This window comes from Mus caroli, unplaced genomic scaffold (genome assembly GCF_978045245.1).
Source record: "Mus caroli unplaced genomic scaffold, Mus_caroli_1 scaffold_18, whole genome shotgun sequence".
NCBI lineage: Eukaryota > Metazoa > Chordata > Mammalia > Rodentia > Muridae > Mus > Mus caroli.
Window position 1 is genome coordinate 654,307 of NW_028227273.1, and position 20,920 is coordinate 675,226.

The window sequence follows — 20,920 nt, forward strand, 5'->3', positions numbered from 1 at the left end:
ATAACTGATTACACTTACACCCTTCACAGTTTTCTGGTATGAAAGTTGACATGAGATAATTCTTTGAGATCTGGATTTGATACATTCAGCTTCTAAATACTTTTATTGTCTCTATTAGTCATCTGATCATGATGCCCATTTGGTACAACTTCGTAGTCTTTGTAGCAACTTAACTCTGAGAAATTGAAGTTGAAACAGACATTATAAGAGCAAAATTTTGTTTCCCCTTCTAAGAAGGACTGATGCATCCACACTTTGCAACCAAAGAGTACACATGGCTCCACCTGCATATATAGTAGAGGATAGCCTTATCTGGCATTAATGGTAGGAGAGGCCCTTGGTCCTGTGAAGGCTCAATGTTCCAGTGTAGAAGAATGCCAGGAAGGTAAGGTGGGATTGCGTGGGTGGGGAGCACCCTCATAGAAGCAGGGGGGGGTTGTGGAGGGGAAACCAGGAAAGGGGATAATATTTGAAATGTAAATAAATAAGAATATTCAATAAAAAAGAGCAAAATTGTGCTTTGAAGTCAGGGAGACTTGAGGAGGGGAGCTGACTTGTCAATCTCTCCATTTGGTAGATTTAATTCTTATTTATCTTCCAGGATTTTCTAGAATTGCTTGCAAAGATCTCCTATTCACCCTTTCATTTGATTTTTGTTACTTATCTTGTAGGTTTTTGTACTGCCAATGGGACTGGAATTTAAAATAAGCATGGCTAGACAGATGTTTCCTGGAAAAATCTGGTTTTCAGCTTCTCCTTCAAGGTGGATTCCTGTGCACTTGCTTTTAGCTTCAGAACATGCTTGGCTTTCTTGCTTTCAATTGTCTAGCAAAATGTTTTTAATACATTTTTAATTCTTTAGATCAAAGAGAACAGTGCTCTTAGGATCTGGTATAAAGAATGAAAGAGGGCCATTTTTAGTTGTTGATTTGGAGGCATTTGTTCCTGGCCACATCCTCTAGGTCACACATGTCCTAAACAATGTGATGGTCAGAGAAATTGACACCCTTAGTTTCAGACCAGAATTTCCACCCTCTCAGAGATTCTACAATCATCTTCTTTTTTGAGTCAACAAATGTTTATACTCTTAGAAAAAAACATTCATATTTCTCTCTAGGTTACAGGACTGTTTCTCACCAGAACTGACATTTTTCAGTGGACATCTTTATGAGAGACATGTGTATGACAGTGGCCTTAGGAAACACTTGGAAGTGCAATAAGATGAAAAAGACAAAACGTTAATATACTGAGTGATATTCTTGAAGATCAATTAGTATATATACTCTATTTTAACCAAAATAAACACAAGGATATTCAAATGTTACAGAGCAAGATATACACATTAAGTACAATATCATAGCCTTGATCCATGTTGCTTTGTCTACTTGGTGGCAAGGTCCTGTGCCAAGGTTTAATTTTATATGAAACATTATGAGCTAACATTCTTTAAATAGACTTTTATTTGTGTCACCAGTATTTGACATGGGATTTCAAGCTGTGATTATACTTATGTAATAAAAACCATCATCTCCAGATAAATCTCTTTTTCACATGATGCTATGGAAAAAGAGCATAGACTTCACCCCACAGATTTCAATACTCAAAGATACAATGCTGTTTGTATGTAGTGCTTGTTGCTATTAAGATTTCTGGGTGGTTTACAAAACATAACTTTGTACATTTTGAATGGGGAAAGGATATAAGAAGCAGTCAGTATGAATACAAATCTAAGGATCTTACTTAATAGCATTAAACCATATCATTAGCACAAGTCCTAGAGGTCCTCTGGTGTGTGTGTGTATCAAGAGAAATCTCTTGTTCTTGTATACCCTCAATAAATTAAATATGTTCATAAAACAAACAACCCTGTAATAGTTCCTCTCCAGTAGCTGTAGGAGTCAGACACTCTGTGGAGACATTCCTAGAAAAATGTAAGTACTTAGGGAGGAATGAGCTATGCTGGCACTTTCAAAATACCAGACAGACAGTAAGGATGTTTCTTACATTGAAAACATTATTTTTTTCTAGTCATGCTCATAGAAATATTCAGGATTCTTTACATATATGTGTGACTTTGCTTGAGATTCTATGCAGTTACTATGAGAAAGGTACTCCTATGACTGTTCCCTGGCCCAGCAGGATGTTATGGCACTTATGATGGGAATTGGATGGAGACTGAGGTAATCTTTATTGGAACTGGCTGTATTTTGAGCTGAGTTGGTAAGTGGTCCACATACCTTAAGTGTGCTCTCACTGCCAAAATGGCGAGTTACTACTCATTGGTAGAATGAGAAAAGTCTTTTGTGCTACTCATCAATTCATGATCCACCATGGGCTCTGCATTCTACTACTTAAGGGGAAGTATCACTTGTCTTAACACCAATAGATAATGTAGAATGCTTGCTTGCCTGTCCATTTCTATGCTGAGAGGCCTTTGGATGGCTCTTCTCCCTGAGGAACTGCCAATATAAAAAGGAAATCTACTGGGATCTGGTGCTGGGCTTGACCTGAACATCGTTGGTAGGCTTCTTGAAAATATTTATTTAAATCCTTTAAAATATTTATTTACTAAGTTTTGAGATAGAATCTCATGTAGCTCACACCAGCCTCAAACTCTTTATGTAGTAAGAACTGATCCTTCTGATTCTTCTGTTTCCATCTCCAAGAACTGTAATTATAGGGATATACCAGTACTTCTGGTTTGTGCTTTGCTAGAGATGGTACCTAGATATTCATACATGCTAGGAAAATACGGTATGAACTGAGCTGTTTCCTTAGCCCTTGATTGAAAAACGTTGTTAGCTGCTGACAAGATCCATTCACAAGGCTTCCACCCAAGCTCTCGTCTTCACAGTCCTCAGCTACATGTAGAGTCCCTACCCATGTTTGTCTACCAGGATGGGTTGAGACCTACTAAGACAAGCCTTCATTGAAGTTGTTTCTGTTGGATATTTTGTCATGGTAATAAAAGAAATAACTAAGTAATGAGAGAAGTAACTAATGTCACAACCATGATTCCTGTTGAAATGGAATTTGCTCCTTAGAGTTCTTTATACACATACTCACATCAGATATAGCTATATCACAGAACATAGCTTATCAGTCCCTAGAGTTAGCAATCCAGTAGGTCTGTTTTTCTGTGCTAACACAGGAAGGAATGAGTGTTATATATTTGAAAGATAAACTAAGTGTAAGCACAATTTTTTTTTATATATTTTTCCAAGTTCATTTCTTTCTTCTAACTTGAGAACATCTTCCTTTGGCATTGTCTATGAATACACATCCCACTTAGCTTTTTTTTTTGTGAATGAATCTGTATACCATAGGAGCCTTTTAGAAATAAAAATTACTTTCAAAATTGCTTCAACAATTCAAGCATGCATGGTGTACTAAATAAAAATAGATTAAAGTAATTATCATCAAAGTGCCATTTTAAGTGCTGAGAAAAATGGACACATCATTTTGATAAATAATGCTAGTGTTGAAGGGATATGTAGATTTTCCATTTTTTCTTAGGAGATGCAAACCCATACTCATTTAAGAGAAGTCTGGGATGATGTCATGGTAGGCTAGTTCTGTGCCAAGGAAACATTCATTATCATCTATTTTAACAAAAGTGCTGATGGCTACTTCTCTATAATAAATTCTTCTTAAGTAACAGACATGTGTCTTTGGTATGGGGCTACGCTTGAATATCTGAACTTAGCACTTTTAGTATACAGAATACTGTGTTGAAATAGTACTAAAAGCAATAATAAGACCTATGGGGATGATGCTTGTCCTTAATAAATAGTCTTTGTATGGAGCAAAACTCAAAGCAAGTTTTTTGAGCTCCCCCTACCCCCACCCCTGCAAATGCTTTCTTGATGAAGTCCAAAATACCCTGTTTCAAATTATTTATAACTTTTAATATCAACATGGGTTTTATCTGAAAAGAGCTCAGAGGCTTCACCTAGCTAGCTCTCTAATTTGTAAAAGAGACAAGATGACAACTTTGGCTGAAGTACTTGAGTTCTCTTGTTAACGGTTCCAAGAAAGGAGTAGACTGTCTAAAATAAATTCATTCTATTTTGCATTTAATCCTTGAGAACTTGGAAGGGTATAAACCAGCTGGAGGCCTTCTTGTGTCAGGCAGTCTTCTTTCAAAAATGAAGGTTGCTCTGCCACCTCCATTGCTATTTCCTTTTCTTGGCATCTTTCTAGACTTCACTCCTGGCAATATACTCTCTATATAATAGTTCTTAATAAGTGAAATTTACTTGAAAGTTTTCCTTATTGATTGACATTAAGCAATGTAGTCTTGATTCTGTGGGAAATAACCCCAAGACTCCAAGATTTGCAAAAAAGTAGTTTAGTGAGTAGTTTGTCAGTCACAGGTGAATCCCTTGAAAAAATAGGAAAGTGTGATTGGGCATGAGAAGATGATAGTTTTCAGGAGTATCTTGACTGGTTCTACACGTTGCTTTGTTGTCCTGCTAACTATTGCTGGAAAGAGGGAAATATTGAGAAAGGCAGTATCCTTTAGAGTTCTCTTTCTAAGCATCAAGTCATCAGTTGCCAATAGGGAGATCTGGTGTACACTACTGCACCCATAGCAAATAAATGTTTGTTGAGTGAATTAGCTGTTACTGCTTTTAAGTGTAGGTGATTTCCCCATTGTTGAAGCAAGGAGGAAAAGAGATGATTAATTTAAAAGCAGCAGCATTGTTTTTAAAAGCTTAAGGACACAGTGGAAACGTGAGAATATTGTGATGCCTCTACATTTGAATGGTGGGATTGAGAATTATAACAGGGGTGCACATGGTAGATTTGGGAAACCTCCCTAGTCCTTGAGACTGACAGGCCATTGTCTGTTTCCAAGATAGGGTGATTGTTTTGTGCTTCCCTCTCCATCTTATACTATGACTGTCCTGCTTCCATTTACTGCTTTTTGTAGTAATATGACATGGATCTACACTTTTTCTTCTGACCTCCCTACTCCTGAAACTTAACATATACTTGTTTATCATTAATTAAAGATCTAGGTCAAGACTCTGCTTCTTTAAGCTCTTTCTGTGTCTTCTCTAGGTACTAGGTAGTATTTGCAGCTTCCTCTTTTACTTGGCCTCTCTATTGAATCTGTTCTATATTTGGAAAACCTCCCTAATCCTTGAGACTGATGGCCATTGTCTATTTCCAAGATAGGAATTTATTCATTGATTGCATGTTTGACTCATTTTCTCAGACTATAAATCTTTGGTAACAAGTGTACCTCCCCCTCCCCTCAGCCTGAAACCTGGTTGCTCAGGTTTCACTGTTAGCAAGAAGAGAGCATGGGGTGGAGCCTGCCACTCCCACTGCTGCTGCCTGCTGCCTGGCTGTTCAGGAGCCAAACACGTGATGATTTGGCCGGAATGGGCCCCTTTCCCCTGCTTCATAACCCAGTGTCTGGAATAGTAAAATCGAACCTTGATCAGACCGTTGTCTTGGTTTCATCTTTCTCGTGTCGCCTAGCCCTCTCTTCTCTTCCAGATTCCAGGATGCCTTCCAGGTTAGAACCCAGACATGTGAGTCGCTGGCCAGCCGCAACAAACAAGAAATTCTATACTTATTTGAGTGACTTCCACCTAGCATTGTGTTTGGCAAATAGTAAGTACCCAAGGCTGTCTATAAGCAGAGTTAATGGATTACATGATAGTTGTATAGGATTCTAGAAGGTAGAGGGCACTTGGTGGGGGTATAGTATAGTTTAGCAGAAAAAAAAAATGCCCATGAAGGAACACATGAAATAAATCTAGGAACTTATGTGGCAGAGGACTCACTTGAGCAGATAGAAGTCAGATTGAGAGGACCCTGAACAGTTGTCTAAGAAGTTTGGTGGTGTTCTTGGTTTTTTAATATCATCATGCACACAAAGTCTCCTTCAAACCTAAGTCAGTGAGTCATTAGTTGAGTGAAAGGATCATTTAAGCAATTACTACAAGTCACTCAGATAAGGCAAAAGCATCTTCTTGAATAAGTACAGTAACAGACAGTCCACAGATAGGCAGCATTGGGGTACTAGATAGGTAAACCCAGGCCAGGTCCAAAATGGAGCATGGCTAGTCATAGCAGGCAGTGCAGGAAGCCACATGGAAAACAGGTGACAGGAAGAAAGCTTTATTATCTCTTGGCAAGACACCAATATGATACCACACTTTGCCATCTTGAAGGCCTGCTTCCAGATGGGCGGAATGAGAATTTAGAGAACTTGGCAGCAGGTAATAGGTAGAGTCCAGCAAGCCAGCTGGCAGTAGAACTATCTGGATGAAGTAATGAGAGAATAACGAGAAGCCAACCACAAGACCAAGATTTGGAAGAGAATCCACTCCACTCTGTGTGAATACCAGAGAGAATGACATTGGAGCCATGTATCCTAAGACTATAATAGCAAGTGAATCAACATGACAGTGTGGGGTTCTGAAAGTGATATACAAGGAGTGTGGTGATTACAGTAACAGGGCAACATCAAATATGCAGGAGGTATACTCAGTAACCTCTAACAGAAAGGGTCTCTTGAGGACACAGAGAAAATCAATCAGTCTTCAAGCCTGGAAAGTGTTTGGGATACAACCATGTAGTTACTAGTTTGATAGCAACATTCTATGGAGACTTTGTAGTTGTCCTATCAGGTTGCAACAGCCAAAGGATCTAGTCTGCCTCAGGTTGCTACTAAAGACTGCTGTTATCTACTCCCATGGTTTCTGCTTTGAGCTCCTGGTTTGTGTCTCTCAGTGTCTGTTTGCAATTCCTCATGATTAGTTTCCACTGAAGCAGGGTTCTCAAAAGAGATTTTCTTTGGCAGAGCGAGAGAGAAAATTGGCTGGCCTGTCTCAGTCACCCACCAGGCTCCTGACATACATATAACCTGTTTCTCTAAGCTCAAATATCATCACTGGCTTTACCAGCTATAGTCTTTTTTAAAAATTTGTTTATTAGATATTTTCTTCATTTACATTTCATAAGGTTTTCCTGAAAGTCCCCTATACCCTCCCCCTGCCCTGCTCCCTAAACCACCCACTCCCACTTCCTGGCCCTGGCGTTCCCCTATACTGGGGCATATGATCTTCCCAAAACCAAGGGTCTCTCCTCCCATCTGTGGATAACTAGGCCATCCTGTGCTACATATGCAACTAGAGACACAGTTCTGTGGGGTACTGGTTAGTTCATATTGTTGATCCTCCTATAGGGTTGCCAACCTCTTTAGCTCCTTGGGTACCTTCTCTAGCTCCTTCTGTAGGGGCTTTGTGTGCTTGATTGGTTTCCTCTTTCCAAGCAGAGGAAAGATTAACATGCCTAAAGACTCATCATGTACTGCTCTACTCCAGTGAAGATGGAGCAAGAAGAAAACCAAAATGGGAGTTACAGAAAGTCTGATGGTATGTTGATCCAAGGTTTGCAAAGTTAAAACTACAGGGTAGATGGTTTCAATGAGACTTATATGAGGAACATTAGACAGGAATGGTTGTTAAGCAATCCAGGTAGCTTAATATGTCTACTCTTTATCCATAGAATTCCTTTAAAGAATCTTTCAGGAAGATTCTGTATGTTCTAGGAAACTAATAAAAAAAATGCTGAGAATTGAGGTATACCGGCCTCTGTTTTGTACTGTACTATACAATGGCCACAAACAAGGAGTTTAGCATGAAGGTAGAAATTCCTGGTTTGTTTCAGATGGTGTCAAATACAGGAACATCACCAGAAAACACATGAGTTAAAACACTAGTGGCATTTAATATAAAGCTCCAAGTTATGCTTAGCTCAGAAAACAAAGATGGTTTAGAATGCAACCACCCCATTCAGACTGGTACAAGGTATAATGAATATCTCTGTCAGCACCTCATTAGTTATGTAGGGAGAAAAGCAATCTGCCAGCATTTAAGCACAGGCAGCTTGCTAAATGGAACTGGGACAGATCCGCTATGAGATGCTATTATGTCAGATGTTGGGACAGGAAGACTGTGAATTACAGGACACTCCATGCAGCAGAATGAATTCTGGGATAGTATGAATTGCAGAGTGAGACTGGCTCAGCAAAGGAGGAAGGAAGGAATGGGGAGGAAGAACACAAATGAAAACAAAACCAACAAAACATGTAAAAAAAAAAGATTTTTACCCATTGTCCCCAAGAGAACAATCTACCTTATGTTTCCTCATTATATGGTCCCCATTATTTATTTATTTATTTATTTATTTATTTATTTATTCACTTTACTTCCTCATCACAGCTCCCTCATCCTCCCAGTTCACCACTTTCACAGCTCCTTTCTTAACCATCCCTTTTACCTGAGAAGTGGGAGGTTCTCCCCTGGCTAACAACCCACCTTGGTACCTCTTATCACTTCAGGACTAGGCAATCCCTTCAACTGAGGCCAGACAAGAGGGCCCAGTTAGAGGAACAGGATCCACAGGCAGACAACAAAGTCAGGAACAACCCTTCCTCCACTTGTTGAGGGACCTGCATGAAGACCAAGCCACTGATCTTCTACATATTCATGTGTTTGTGTGTGCGTGTGTGTTAGCTTCAGCCCTTGTATGCTCTTTGGTTGATGGTTCAGTCTCTGGGAGACCCTAAGGGTCCAGGTTAGTTGACTCTATTCGTCTTCTTGAGTTCCTATCCTCTTTTGGTTCTTAAAACCTTTCACCAACTCTTCCACAAGACTTCTCAAGGTCCTTGTTTCAGTCAGCTGCTCGTCTTTTATAATTAACAAAATGCTTTTCATTTTTTTATCATACATTATTTTTACCAAGACCTTTGGGCATAAAGCATCAACTAGGCACACATGTCTCATAGTTAAGCCAGGCATTGAACTCTATGTCATCCACTCCATTCCTCTCTCAGATGTCAGGAAGGGCTATACAATGGGAGAAACACACCATGAGCACACCAAGTCATTTCTATATTATTAATATATGCTGCATTTAATGCTATTCAAGGGCCTGTCATAGAGTGAAATCGAATTTCTGTCAACTTTGCAAGCTGCTCAGCTCTTTGAATTCATTGTGCAGATACAAGCCTTGGATTATATCATAAGGTCACAGTAACAATTCCCAAGAATATGTCCTATAATTTCCAGTAACTTTTATAGGAAAGTAGATAAATACATTCTAGTCACTTTGTGTATGTTCTCTACAAGCATAACAGCTTTATTCTTGAGAGTTTCACCATATAAAGAGGCTAATACTTTGTTCTATTTTTATTACTGTATTTAAAAATCTCACCATTGCATCCATATCCTAAATATATTGCTTCCAGAGTCACTGTCCAAACTTTCTCTTGAAATTTTCATATTCAACATACACACTAAAGATTACATTGAACTGTGAGAAGTAAAAGTTGGAAAAGTGAATCATTCAGTGTATAATTTGGGAAGGATGGCTATGTACCATGCACTTTGCTGGCACTGAAGATGTAAAACTATGAACAAGCTGGAAGTGGCACTGTTCTTATACCCTGCCAACTAAGCAACACATCAAAGTAACCTCCGTTAGTGTTTTGAATAAAATAAATTTCTACAAAATAAGGAACTTAGTATCAGGTGGCCAAAGAACTTGAAGTAGGTGCTACTGATGGAATAAGTGTCAGTAAGTCAGGAGAGATGATTGCAAACAGAACACAATGAGTCCACAATGACGAGTTGGAGAAGGGCTTGAAATTAGATGAGCCAAAAGAATCCAGCCTTTTAGGCTCAGGCAGTGTGAAATGGAAAGAGGTTTAAGATGCCTTTGGACTCTGTGATCTGTGTAACATGCTCATTTTAAGTATTGTTGAAATCATTTGATGAGTTTGTAAAATATCAAGTTTTGTATTTTTTTTTTTTTGGTATTATGATGTGAATGTCCAAAATGCCAAAAGATTTCAGGAAAGGGAGAACAGACTAGATAAAAGACTATAAGTTCAGAGTGGCTTTGTGAGGTTTCCATCCCTTAACAAGGTTATCTGGGCAGAACCTCAGGTTCAGTCAAGTTCGTGGCCAGACTGCATAGCAGATCTCTGAGACATTGGATCCTGGATCTCCTGCTATTTCTGCCAAAGGAGTGACTTATCCCATATTCATTCCACAAGAGGACAGAGGATAGGGGCTTGGTTCAGGGGCAAGCCCATATATGTGCCAGCTGTTTGTTTCTTGTGTTTTTTTTTCTTTTTTCTTAATATTTTTTGCCTATTTGTTTTCTAAAGAGGAAAGTATGTGGAGGTTTATAGGTAGAGAAGAAAGGTGGATTTGGGAAGAGTTGGAAAAGAGGAAACTGTGATTGGAATAGATAGTATGAAATATTTTTATATTAAAAAATTTAAAGAAATGCCTAACAGACTTTCTTATCTAGAAGAAATGACTTTTCAGTATCACTATAAAAGAACTTTTGTATGAGCTATGTCTACCAGAAGGTAGATATTCACCCTCTTTCATACTGAATTAAAATTTACATTGGTGTTTGCTATTATTTTTTTCCTGTATTAAGATCCAAATTGCCACAAATCCCATCAATATTTGCAATGAGACATGGCTGGCTATTATAGGTGATTTGAGAATGATGGCAGCAAGCAGACTATGCTAACTCTGAAGAGAGACTTTTTCAGTTAAGTGTTCATATTCATTGTGGTCCTGGAATTGTTCACAGTGAATAAACCAGTCCAGTGATTACCTTGTGCACCAGTTCTCTCCAAACAGCCACAGATTTGTAACTATGGAAACTGAAGTGTAAAAGTAATTAGTGGGCATTTCCAACAAGTAAGTCTGGTTTTAATCACATTATCTTTAGGTAATTTGCATACATAGTCTAGTTGTTGGAGACAGTAAATAGCTTTTTCTGGTCTCTAATGAATAATTACCTGAGCAGAAAGACTGGATTTTTGCTAATGACCCAAGAGATTCAGATGTATTCAACACACACCCTGCTAAGACTAGTTCTATCTTTGGGAGATGGAATGCAGAGAGATAAATAAAAGAAAACCATGTTTTCACTAAGTTCACATTCCCTTATCCTTGTTAGCTTGTCTTCAAAGAACATGAGTACAAGTTTCAGGTTTGTTCTCTCCACAAACAAATTCAAGACAGAATGATCAAGTTTCCAAGTCTTTCCCAAATGTTAACAACAAAGTGGTAGCAGTTTGTCTTTCAGATGAGCAGAACAGCAGGTCCTCCTGGCCTCTTGAGAGCAGTAGCAGGCATATTCCTTGCCTTGCCAGCTATCAGGGATCTTTGCTTTCTGTGACTCAGACAGCTGTGTATCTCTCTTTCTTTTTTTAAAAATTCGATTCCATGACTTGGTTGGCCAAACTAGAATGCAGTACAAAAGTGAGGGGAAGCTGCTTTTGTGGTTGAGCTATAAGGATGGTCACTTTCTTCGAGTGTTCTTTCTTTCACTGTACTCTTTTTGCATCATTTTCTTTCTTTGCAGGTTCAGTTGCCATGTCTCAACACATGTGATAAAGAAGCAAGGCCATCTGACCAACATTGCTTGAATAACTAAGTCTTCAACCTGAAAGCTCTCAGAAAATGTATTTGGGCTAACAGCCTGGGAAGTGACCTTCCTCAAGTTGTGTTATCAGGTGATGTTTTAAGTTTACAGTGATGGTTCAGGGCATAGTTTATTATAAGTGTTGAGAAATTAGAATATAAGCAAGCTTCCATAATTTGAATTTTATGGTTTTGAATGTTTCTGGTCTGTGATATAATTATTTATCTTTGCTGAATTGTTGTAGGTATGCGGCATGCATCTGTAATGAATGACACATAAAACATGCCAGGGATTTTATGATGATGGAACAAATGAGCAGAAAGGGATGGAAATTGGGAGGTAAGACTGGCACAATGGTATAACATGAGAGTTTAAGATTAGATACTATGGAGATTTTAGCATATGCTATGTGCAGACTGATGCCTGAGAATCATATTTAATCTTCAAGGTCCTTTGTATGTCTCATTTATATGAACAGAGACAGGATCAGCTAATGTCAGAGAAGAACTTGGCATCTGAGGTACACAGAACATTTTCTAGATCCTGTCCTTTCAAGGCAAGAGTGAGAAAAAACACAATTGCAGCACAGATGTCCTTAGCGATGGTAACCTATGGTTTCACATGGAGCTTGAAGATTATTTTTTGTTGGATCCAACATTGGATTAACATGATCAGGTAGCTAAGGATTATGTTGTATCAGGAAGTCTAACTATGATTGCTAGTGGATGGTCAATTCTAGAAACACAATGGCTTTCTCTTCCTCTGAATATAAGGTTTATAGGATCTCTCGGGTTGTTGTATGTTTTATAAGCCTTTCACCAATATCTATGTTTTACCTTTGAGGAAATGTAGGGAACTAGTACAGCCTGGTCTGTTTCAGCTTTTTAGAATCCCAGCTTGTCTGTGTCTATAATGAAGCCATGAGTGAGAGCCAGCCAAACTAAGTCAATTAAGACTCTCTCTTGTTTCTAGCTCACTAATTATAAGTAACACATTTTAGTAGGGTACTTTAAACTTGCTCTTCTGAGTGTGTTTTCACCAATCCACTCCTCCAGCAACATTCAATATGAGTGGGCTTATCGTTTCTGCTCATGAGTAAATTTTTTCACGCTTATATTTCTGTCTCCCAGGGTACCCACCATAGTACTCAAATTGTGTAGTGATTTATTTGTAGATGACTGACTCTGACTTTTTGGCATGAGGCATATACATACAACTATTAAGTTTTATATTTTCAATATAGTATCTGATGAATTACATGAAGTATTGAATATTTTATTGTCAAATGGCTTTTGTGTTAGATAATTTTGCCCTACTGTAGGTTAATATCACTGTTCTGAGCACATTTAAGAGAGTCTAAATTAGGGTTTCACTTTTAGTGAGGTTGTATGAAGAACTTTTTTTTCAATTTTTATTAGATATTTTCTTCATTTATATTTCAAATGCTATCCCGAAAATACCCTATACCTTCCCCCCTGCCCAGCTCCCCTACCCACCCACTCCTACTTCTTGGTCCTGGCATTCCCCTGTACTGGGGAATATAAAGTTTGCAAGACCAAGGGGCCTCTCTTCCCAATGATGGCCAACTAGGCCATCTTCTCTTACATGAGTTCTGGGGGTACTGATTAGTTCATATTGTTGTTCCACCTATAGGGTTGCAGACCCCTTCAGCTCTTGGGTACTTTCTCTAGCTCCTCCATTGGGAGCCCGGTGTTCCATCTTATAGATGACTGTGAGCATCCACTTCTGTATTTTCCAGGCACTGGCCTAGCCTCACATGAGACAGCTATATCAGGGTCCCTTCAGGAAAATCTTGCTGGCATATGCAATAGTGTCTGGGTTTGGTGGCTGATTATGGGATAGATCTCCAGGTGGGGTAGTCTCTGGATGGTCCATCCTTTTGTTTTAGCTCCAAATGAAGAACATTTTCAACATATGCTATTTTCAATCTGCAATGTGTTTATTAGGGCATACACCTTTGTGAAATAAAGCATATGCATATACTTCACTTGAAGAAAAAATTATCCAGAGATGATTCTTTGTTGGATACTGTGAGCTTTCTCTCATACATTATTTTGATTCAGTACAATATTATCTTTCTTTCTTGTATTGTGAATGAATAACACTCTTCAAGGCTTAGTACCCTTTAAGTAACAGAACAGATGTTAGAACCAAAGGTTGTGAGGTACAAGCCTGAATAATTTTCCCAAACAACTTGCTTATTGCGGCTTCACTGCTCAATCTGCAAGATTCTTCTTTGTGTGGTTTTATTGTTGAGTGATGTATGACCTTTCCGATTATAAGACACTGATGGGTTTAAGGAAAGCTCTGAAAAATTAGAGTATATTTATGATCCTTGAACTGGTAGAAACAACTTATATCATTTTAATTTTTTTATTTTAGTGTTGAGATTATAATATAATTACAAAATTACTGAATTCCTTTTCCTTCCTACAATATTCTATATGCTACCTCCCTCTCTCCTCCAAATTCAAAATATTATCACACCTAAGGTTTAGAGAACATTAAGAAATAGGGGCATGAATGACTTTAAGAGTAGAGGATCAGGAAGTGTGTTGTGAGATTGTGTCTCTTAAAAACATCAGAAAGTACACTCATTAAGTTTTTAGCATGCTTAATGGGAGCCAAAGACTTCACAAACAGACATGCCAGAGTAAGCAAGAAAAAGTCCATGAGGCCTCATTTATCTTTAAAAATTATTTTTATTTTAATCATGTATATTCATTTGTGTCTCTGTGTAGGTATACGCATACAATTGTAGTTATCTATGGAGGCTAGAAGAGGACAGTGGATTCTCTGCAACTGGAGTGCTAGGTGGTTTTGGGAACCAAGTGGGTTTTTTGTAAGAGCAGTGCACATTCTATTGAGCAGTTGAGCCATCTCTGGGGCTCCAGGGTTGTATTTTAGATCATGTAACCTTTCAACCTATAATTGTGTGTTCACATTAACATGGAATTCTCTATCAGTTTTAGTATTTGTTTTTTTAGAAATATTGATAGCACTGATCATATACAATTAACTAGTAGAATGAAAGTTACATACATAGCTCTGATTATAAAAAAAGTTAAGACTCTAAACATGCAACCATCATTTTATACTATATTATTTATAAAATGCTTTTACTTTTTGAAAATTTCATACAATATTTTTTATCATATTATTACCTCTCCATCAATTCCTTCCAGATGCTCTCTAACACACCACCATGCTCTTTTCTCTTAAAGAAAAAAAAGGAAAACAAGGGGGCTGGAGAGATGGCTCAGTGGTTAAGAGCGCTGACTGCTCTTCTGAAGATCATGAGTTCAAATCCGAGCAACCTCATGATGGCTCACAACCATTTGTAAGGAGATCAGATGCCCTCTTCTAGGGTCTCTGAAGACAGCAACAGTGTACTTACATATAATAAATAAATAAATAAATCTAAAAAAAAGGAAAACAAAACAAACAAAACAAAATGGAACAGAATAAATGTTCATACAAAAGAGAGTCTGATTTACATTTTCTTAAAAAGTACTTTTATATGTGTGGGTGATTTGCCTGCATGTACGTCTATGCACCATATGTGTGCCTGGTACCCATGGAGGCTAGAAGAAAGTATTAGATTCCCTGGAACTAGAGTTACTGATTTTTTTTTTACCTTTGTTTTACAACATTGTGGTTTCTATGAATCCCTTTGGTTCTCTGGGAGAGCATTCAGCACTTCTAACCCCTGAGTTATCATTCTAGCTCTGATTTGCATTCTTTTTTTAAATTTTTAATATTTTTTATTACGTATTTTTCTCAATTACATTTCCAATGCTATCCCAAAAGTCCCCCAATCTTCCACCCCCACTTCCCTACCCACCCACTCCCATTTTTTTGGCCTGACGTTCCCCTGTAATGGGGCATAAAAAGTTTGCTTGTCCAATGGGCCTCTCTTTCAAGTGATGGCCGACTAGGCCATCTTTTGATACATACGCAGCTAGAGTCAAGAGCTCCGGGGTACTGGTTAGTTCATAATGATGTTCCAACTATAGGGTTGCAGATCCCTTTAGCTCCTTGGGTACTTTCTCTAGGTCCTCCATTGAGAGCCCTGTGATCCATGCAATAGCTGACTGTGAGCATCCACTTCTGTGTTTGCTAGGCCACGGCATAGTCTCACAAGAGACAGCTATATCTGGGTCCTTTCAGCAAAATCTTGCTAGTGTATGCAATGGTGTCAGCATTTGGAAGCTGATTATGGGATGGATCCCTGGATATGGCAGTCTCTAGATGGTCCATCCTTTCATCACAGCTCCAAACTTTGTCTCTGTAACTCCTTCCATGGGTGTTTTGTTCCCAATTCTAAGAAGGGGCATAGTGTCCACACTTTGGTCTTCATTCTTCTTGAGTTTCATGCGTTTAGGAAATTGTATCTTATATCTTGGGTATCCCAAGTTTTGGACTAATATCCACTTATCAGTGAGTACATATTGTGTGAGTTCCTTTGTGATTGTGTTACCTCACTCAGGATGATGCCCTCCAGGTCCATCCATTTGCCTAGGAATTTCATAAATTCATTCTTTTTAATAGCAGAGTAGTATTCCATTGTGTATATGTACCACATTTTCTGTATCCGTTCCTCTGTTGAGGGGCATCTGGGTTCTTTCCAGCTTCTGGCTATTATAAATAAGGCTGCTATGAACATAGTTGAGCATGTGTCCTTCTTACCAGTTGGGACATCTTCTGGATATATGCCCAGGAGAGGTATTGCTGGATCCTCCGGTAGTACTATGTCCAATTTTCCAAGGAACCTCCAGACTGATTTCCAGAGTGGTTGTACAAGCTTGCCATCCCACCAATAATGGAGGAGTGTTTCTCTTTCTCCACATCCTCGACAGCATCTGCTGTCACCTGAATTTTTGATCTTAGCCATTCTGACTGGTGTGAGGAGGAATCTCAGGGTTGTTTTGATTTGCATTTCCCTGATGATTAAGGATGTTGAACATTTTTTCAGGTGCTTCTCTGCCATTCGGTATTCCTCAGGTGAGAATTCTATGTTCAGTCCTGAGCCCCATTTTTTAATGGGTTTATTTGATTTTCTGCAGTCCACCTTCTTGAGTTCTTTATATATATTGAATATTAGTCCCCGATCTGATTTATGATAGGTAAAGATCCTTTCCCAATCTGTTGGTGGTCTTTTTGTCTTATTGACAGTGTCTTATGCCTTGCAGAAGCTCTGCAGTTTCATGAGGTCCCATTTGTCAATTCTCGATCTTACAGCACAAGCCATTGATGTTCTATTCAGGAATTTCTCCCCTGTCCACATATCTTCAAGGCTTTTGCCCACTTTCTCCTCTATAAGTTTGAGTGTCTCTGGTTTTATGTGAAGTTCCTTGATCCACTTAGATGTGATGATTGTACACGGAGATAGGAATGGATCAATTCGCATTCTTCTACATGATAACAACCAGTTGTGCCAGCACCATTTGTTGAAAATGCTGTCTTTCTTCCACTGGATGGTTTTAGCTCCCTTGTCGAAGATCAAGTGACCATAGGTGTGTGGGTTCATTTCTGGGTCTTCAATTCTATTCCATTGGTCTACTTGTCTGTCACTATACCAATACCATGCAGTTTTTATCACAATTGCTCTGTAGTAAAGCTTTAGGTCAGGCATGGTGATTCCACCAGAGGTTCTTTTATCCTTGAGAAGAGTTTTTGCTATCCTACGATTTTGTTATTCCAGATGAAGTTGCAGATTGCTCTTTCTAATTCGTTGAAGAATTGAGTTGGAATTTGATAGGGATTGCATTGAATCTGTAGATTGCTTTTGCCAAGATAGCCATTTTTACAATATTGATCCTGCCAATCAATGAGCATGGGAGATCTTTCCATCTTCTGAGATCTTCTTTAATTTCTTTCTTCAGAGACTTGAAGTTCTTATCATAGAGATCTTTCACTTCCTTAGTTAGAGTCACGCCAAGATATTTTATATTATTTGTGACTATTGAGAAGGGTGTTGTTTCCCTAATTTCTTTCTCAGCCTGTTTATTCTTTGTGTAGAGAAAGGCCATTGACTTGTTTGAGTTGATTTTATATCCAGCTACTTCACCGAAGCTGTTTATCAGGTTTAGGAGGTCTCTGGTGGAATTTTTAGGGTCACTTATATATACTATCATATCATCTGTAAAAAGTTATATTTTGACTTCATCTTTTCCAATTTGTATCCCCGTGATCTCTTTTTGTTGTCGAATTGCTCTGGCTAGGACTTCAAGTACAATGTTGAATAGGTATGGAGAGAGTGGACAGCCTTTTCTTGTCCCTGATTTTAGTGGGATTGCTTCTAGGTTCTCACCATTTACTTTGATGTTGGCTACTGGTTTGCTGTAGAATGCTTTTTATCATGTTTAGGTATGGGCCTTGAATTCCTGATCTTTCCAAGACTTTTATCATGAATGGGTGTTGGATCTTGTTGAATGCTTTTTCTGCATTCAACCAGATGATCATGTTTTCTTTTTTGTCTTTGCCTTTGTTTATATAATGGATTACATTGATGGATTTCTGTATATTAAACCATCCCTGCATCCCTGGAATAAAACCTACTTGGTCAGGATGGATGATTGCTTTAATGTGTTCTTGGATTCTTTTAGCGAGAATTTTATTGAGGATTTTTGCATCTATATTCATAAGGGAAATTTGTCTGAAGTTCCCTATCATTGTTGGATCTTTCTGTGGTTTAGTTATCAGAGTAATTGTGGCTTCATAGAATGAGTTGGGTAGAGTTCCTTCTACTTCTATTTTGTGGAATTGTTTGTGCAGAACTGGAATTAGATCTTCTTTGAAGGTCTGGCAGAACTCTGCACTAAACCCATCTGATCCTGGGATTTTTTTGGCTGGGAGAATATTAATGACTGCTTCTATTTCTTTAGGGGATATGGGACTGTTTAGTTTGTTAACTTGATCCTGATTTAACTTTGGTACCTGGTATCTGTCTATAAATTTGTCCATTTCCTCCAGGTTTTCCAGTTTTGTTGAGTATAGCCTTTTGTAGAAGGATCTGATGGTGTTTTGGATTTCTTCAAGATCTGTTGTTAGGTCTCCCTTTTCATTTCTGATTTTGTTAATTAGGATGTTGTCCCTGTGCCCTCTAGTGAGTCTAGCTAAGGGTTTATCTATCTTGTTGATTTTGTCAAAGAACCAACTCTTCATTTGGTTAATTCTTTGAATAGTTCTTCTTGTTTCCACTTGGTTGATTTCACCCCTGAGTTTGATTATTTCCTGCCGTCTACTCCTCTTGGGTGAATTTTCTTCCTTTTTTTCTAGAGCTTTTAGATGTGTTGTCAAGCTGCTAGTGTGTGCTCTCTCCAGTTTCTTTTTGGAGGCACTCAGAGCTATAATTTCCCTCTTAGAAATGCTTTCATTGTGTGCCATAGGTTTGGGTATGTTGTGGATTCATTTTCATTAAACTCTAAAAGTCTTTAATTATTTTCCTTATTCCTTCCTTGACCAAGGTATCATTGAGGAGAGTGTTGTTCAGTTTCCACATGAATGTTGGCTTTCCATTATTTATGTTGTTATTGAAGATCAGTCTTAGTCCATGGTTTTCTGATAGGATGCATGGGAAAATTTCCATATTTTTGTATCTGTTGAGGCCTGTTTTGTGACCAATTATATGGTCAATTTTGGAGAAGGTCCCGTGAGGTGCTGAGAAGAAGGTATAACCTTTTGTTTTAGGATAAAATGTTCTGTAGATATCTGTTAAGTCCATTTGTTTCATAACTTTTGTTAGTTTCACTGTGTCCCTGTTTAATTTCTGTTTCCACGATCTGTCCATTGATGAAAGTAGTGTGTTGAAGTCTCCCACTATTATTGGGTGAGTTGCAATGTGTGCTTTGAGCTTTACTAAAGTGTCTTTAATGAATGTGGCTGCCCTTGCATTTGGAGCATAGATATTCAGAATTGAGAGTTCCTCTTGGAAGATTTTACCTTTGATGAATATGAAGTGTCCCTCCTTATCTTTTTTGATAACTTTGGGTTGGAAATCGATTTTACTCAATATTAGAATGGCTACTCCAGCTTGTTTCTTCAGACCATTTGCTTGGAAAATTGTTTTCCAGCCTTTTACTCTGAGGTAGTGTCTGTCTTTTTCCCTGAGATGGGTTTCCTGTAAGCAGCAGAATGTTTGTGTAGCCAGTCTGTTAGTCTATGTCTTTTTATTGGGGAATTGAGTCCATTGATATTAAGAGATATTAAGGAAAAGTAATTGTTGCTTCCTTTTATTTTTGTTGTTAGAGTTGGCATTCTGTTCTTGTGGCTATCTTCTTTTTGGTTTGTTGAGGGATTACTTTCTTGCTTTTTCTAGGGCGTGATTTCCGTCCTTGTATGGGTTTTTTTCTGTTATTATCCGTTGAAGGGCTGGTTTCGTGGAAAGATAATGTGTGAATTTGGTTTTGTCATGGAATACTTTGGTTTCTCCATCTATGGTAATTGAGAGTTTGGCCGGATATAGTAATCTGGGTTGGCATTTGTGTTCTCTTAGTGTTTGTATAACATCTGTCCAGGCTCTTCTGGCTTTCATAGTCTCTGGTGAAAAGTCTGGTGTAATTCTGATAGGCCTGTCTTTATATGTTATTTAACCTTTTTCCCTTACTGCTTTTAATATTCTATCTTTATTTAGTGCATTTGTTGTTCTGATTATTATGTGTCGGGAGGAATTTCTTTTCTGGTCCAGTCTATTTCGAGTTCTGTAGGCTTCTTGTATGTTCATGGGCATCACTTTCTTTAGGTTTGGGAAGTTTTCTTCTATAATTTTGTTGAAGATATTTCATGGCCCTTTAAGTTGAAAATCTTCATTGTCATCAACTCTTATTAACCGTAGGTTTGGTCTTCTCATTGTGTCCTGGATTTCCTGGATGTTTTGAGTTAGGATCTTTTTGAGGTTTGTATTTTCTTTGATTGTTGTGCCGATGTTCTCTATGGAATCTTCTGCACCTGAGATTCTCTCTTCCATCTCTTGTATTCTGTTGCTGATGCTTGCATCTATGGTTCCAGATTTCTTTCCTAGGGTTTCTATCTCCAGTGTTGCCTCACATTGGGTTTTCTTTATAGTGTCTACTTCCCTTTTTATGTCTAGTATGGTTTTGTTCATTTCCATCACCTGTTTGGATGTGCTTTCCTGTTTTTCTTTAAGGACTTCTACCTGTTTGGTTGTGTTTTCCTGTTTTTCTTTAAGGACTTGTAACTCTTTAGTAGTGTTATCCTGTATTTATTTAAGTGAGTTATTAAAGTCCTTCTTGATGTCCTCTACCATCATCATGAGATATGCTTTTAAATCTGGGTCTAGCGTTTCGGTTGTGTTGGGGTGCCCAGGACTAGGTGGGGTGGGATTGCTGCGTTCTGATGATGGTGAGTGGTCTTGATTTCTGTTAGTAGGATTTTTACGTTTGCCTTTTGCCATCTGGTA

At 38.3% G+C, this 20,920-nt stretch overlaps 1 long non-coding RNA gene across 2 annotated transcripts in view; it reads left to right on the plus strand.

Annotated features, from left to right (window-relative positions):
• Window positions 1-5,517: 5,517 nt before the first annotated feature.
• Window positions 5,518-20,920, plus strand: part of LOC115029700 (uncharacterized) — a 129,297-nt gene continuing 113,894 nt past the window's right edge. For both annotated transcript variants that reach the window (XR_015045833.1, XR_003835245.2), the window contains exons 1-3: window positions 5,518-5,628; window positions 11,419-11,569; window positions 11,723-11,817. This is a non-coding gene — a long non-coding RNA (uncharacterized LOC115029700). The remainder of the gene's footprint in view (window positions 5,629-11,418; window positions 11,570-11,722; window positions 11,818-20,920) is intronic.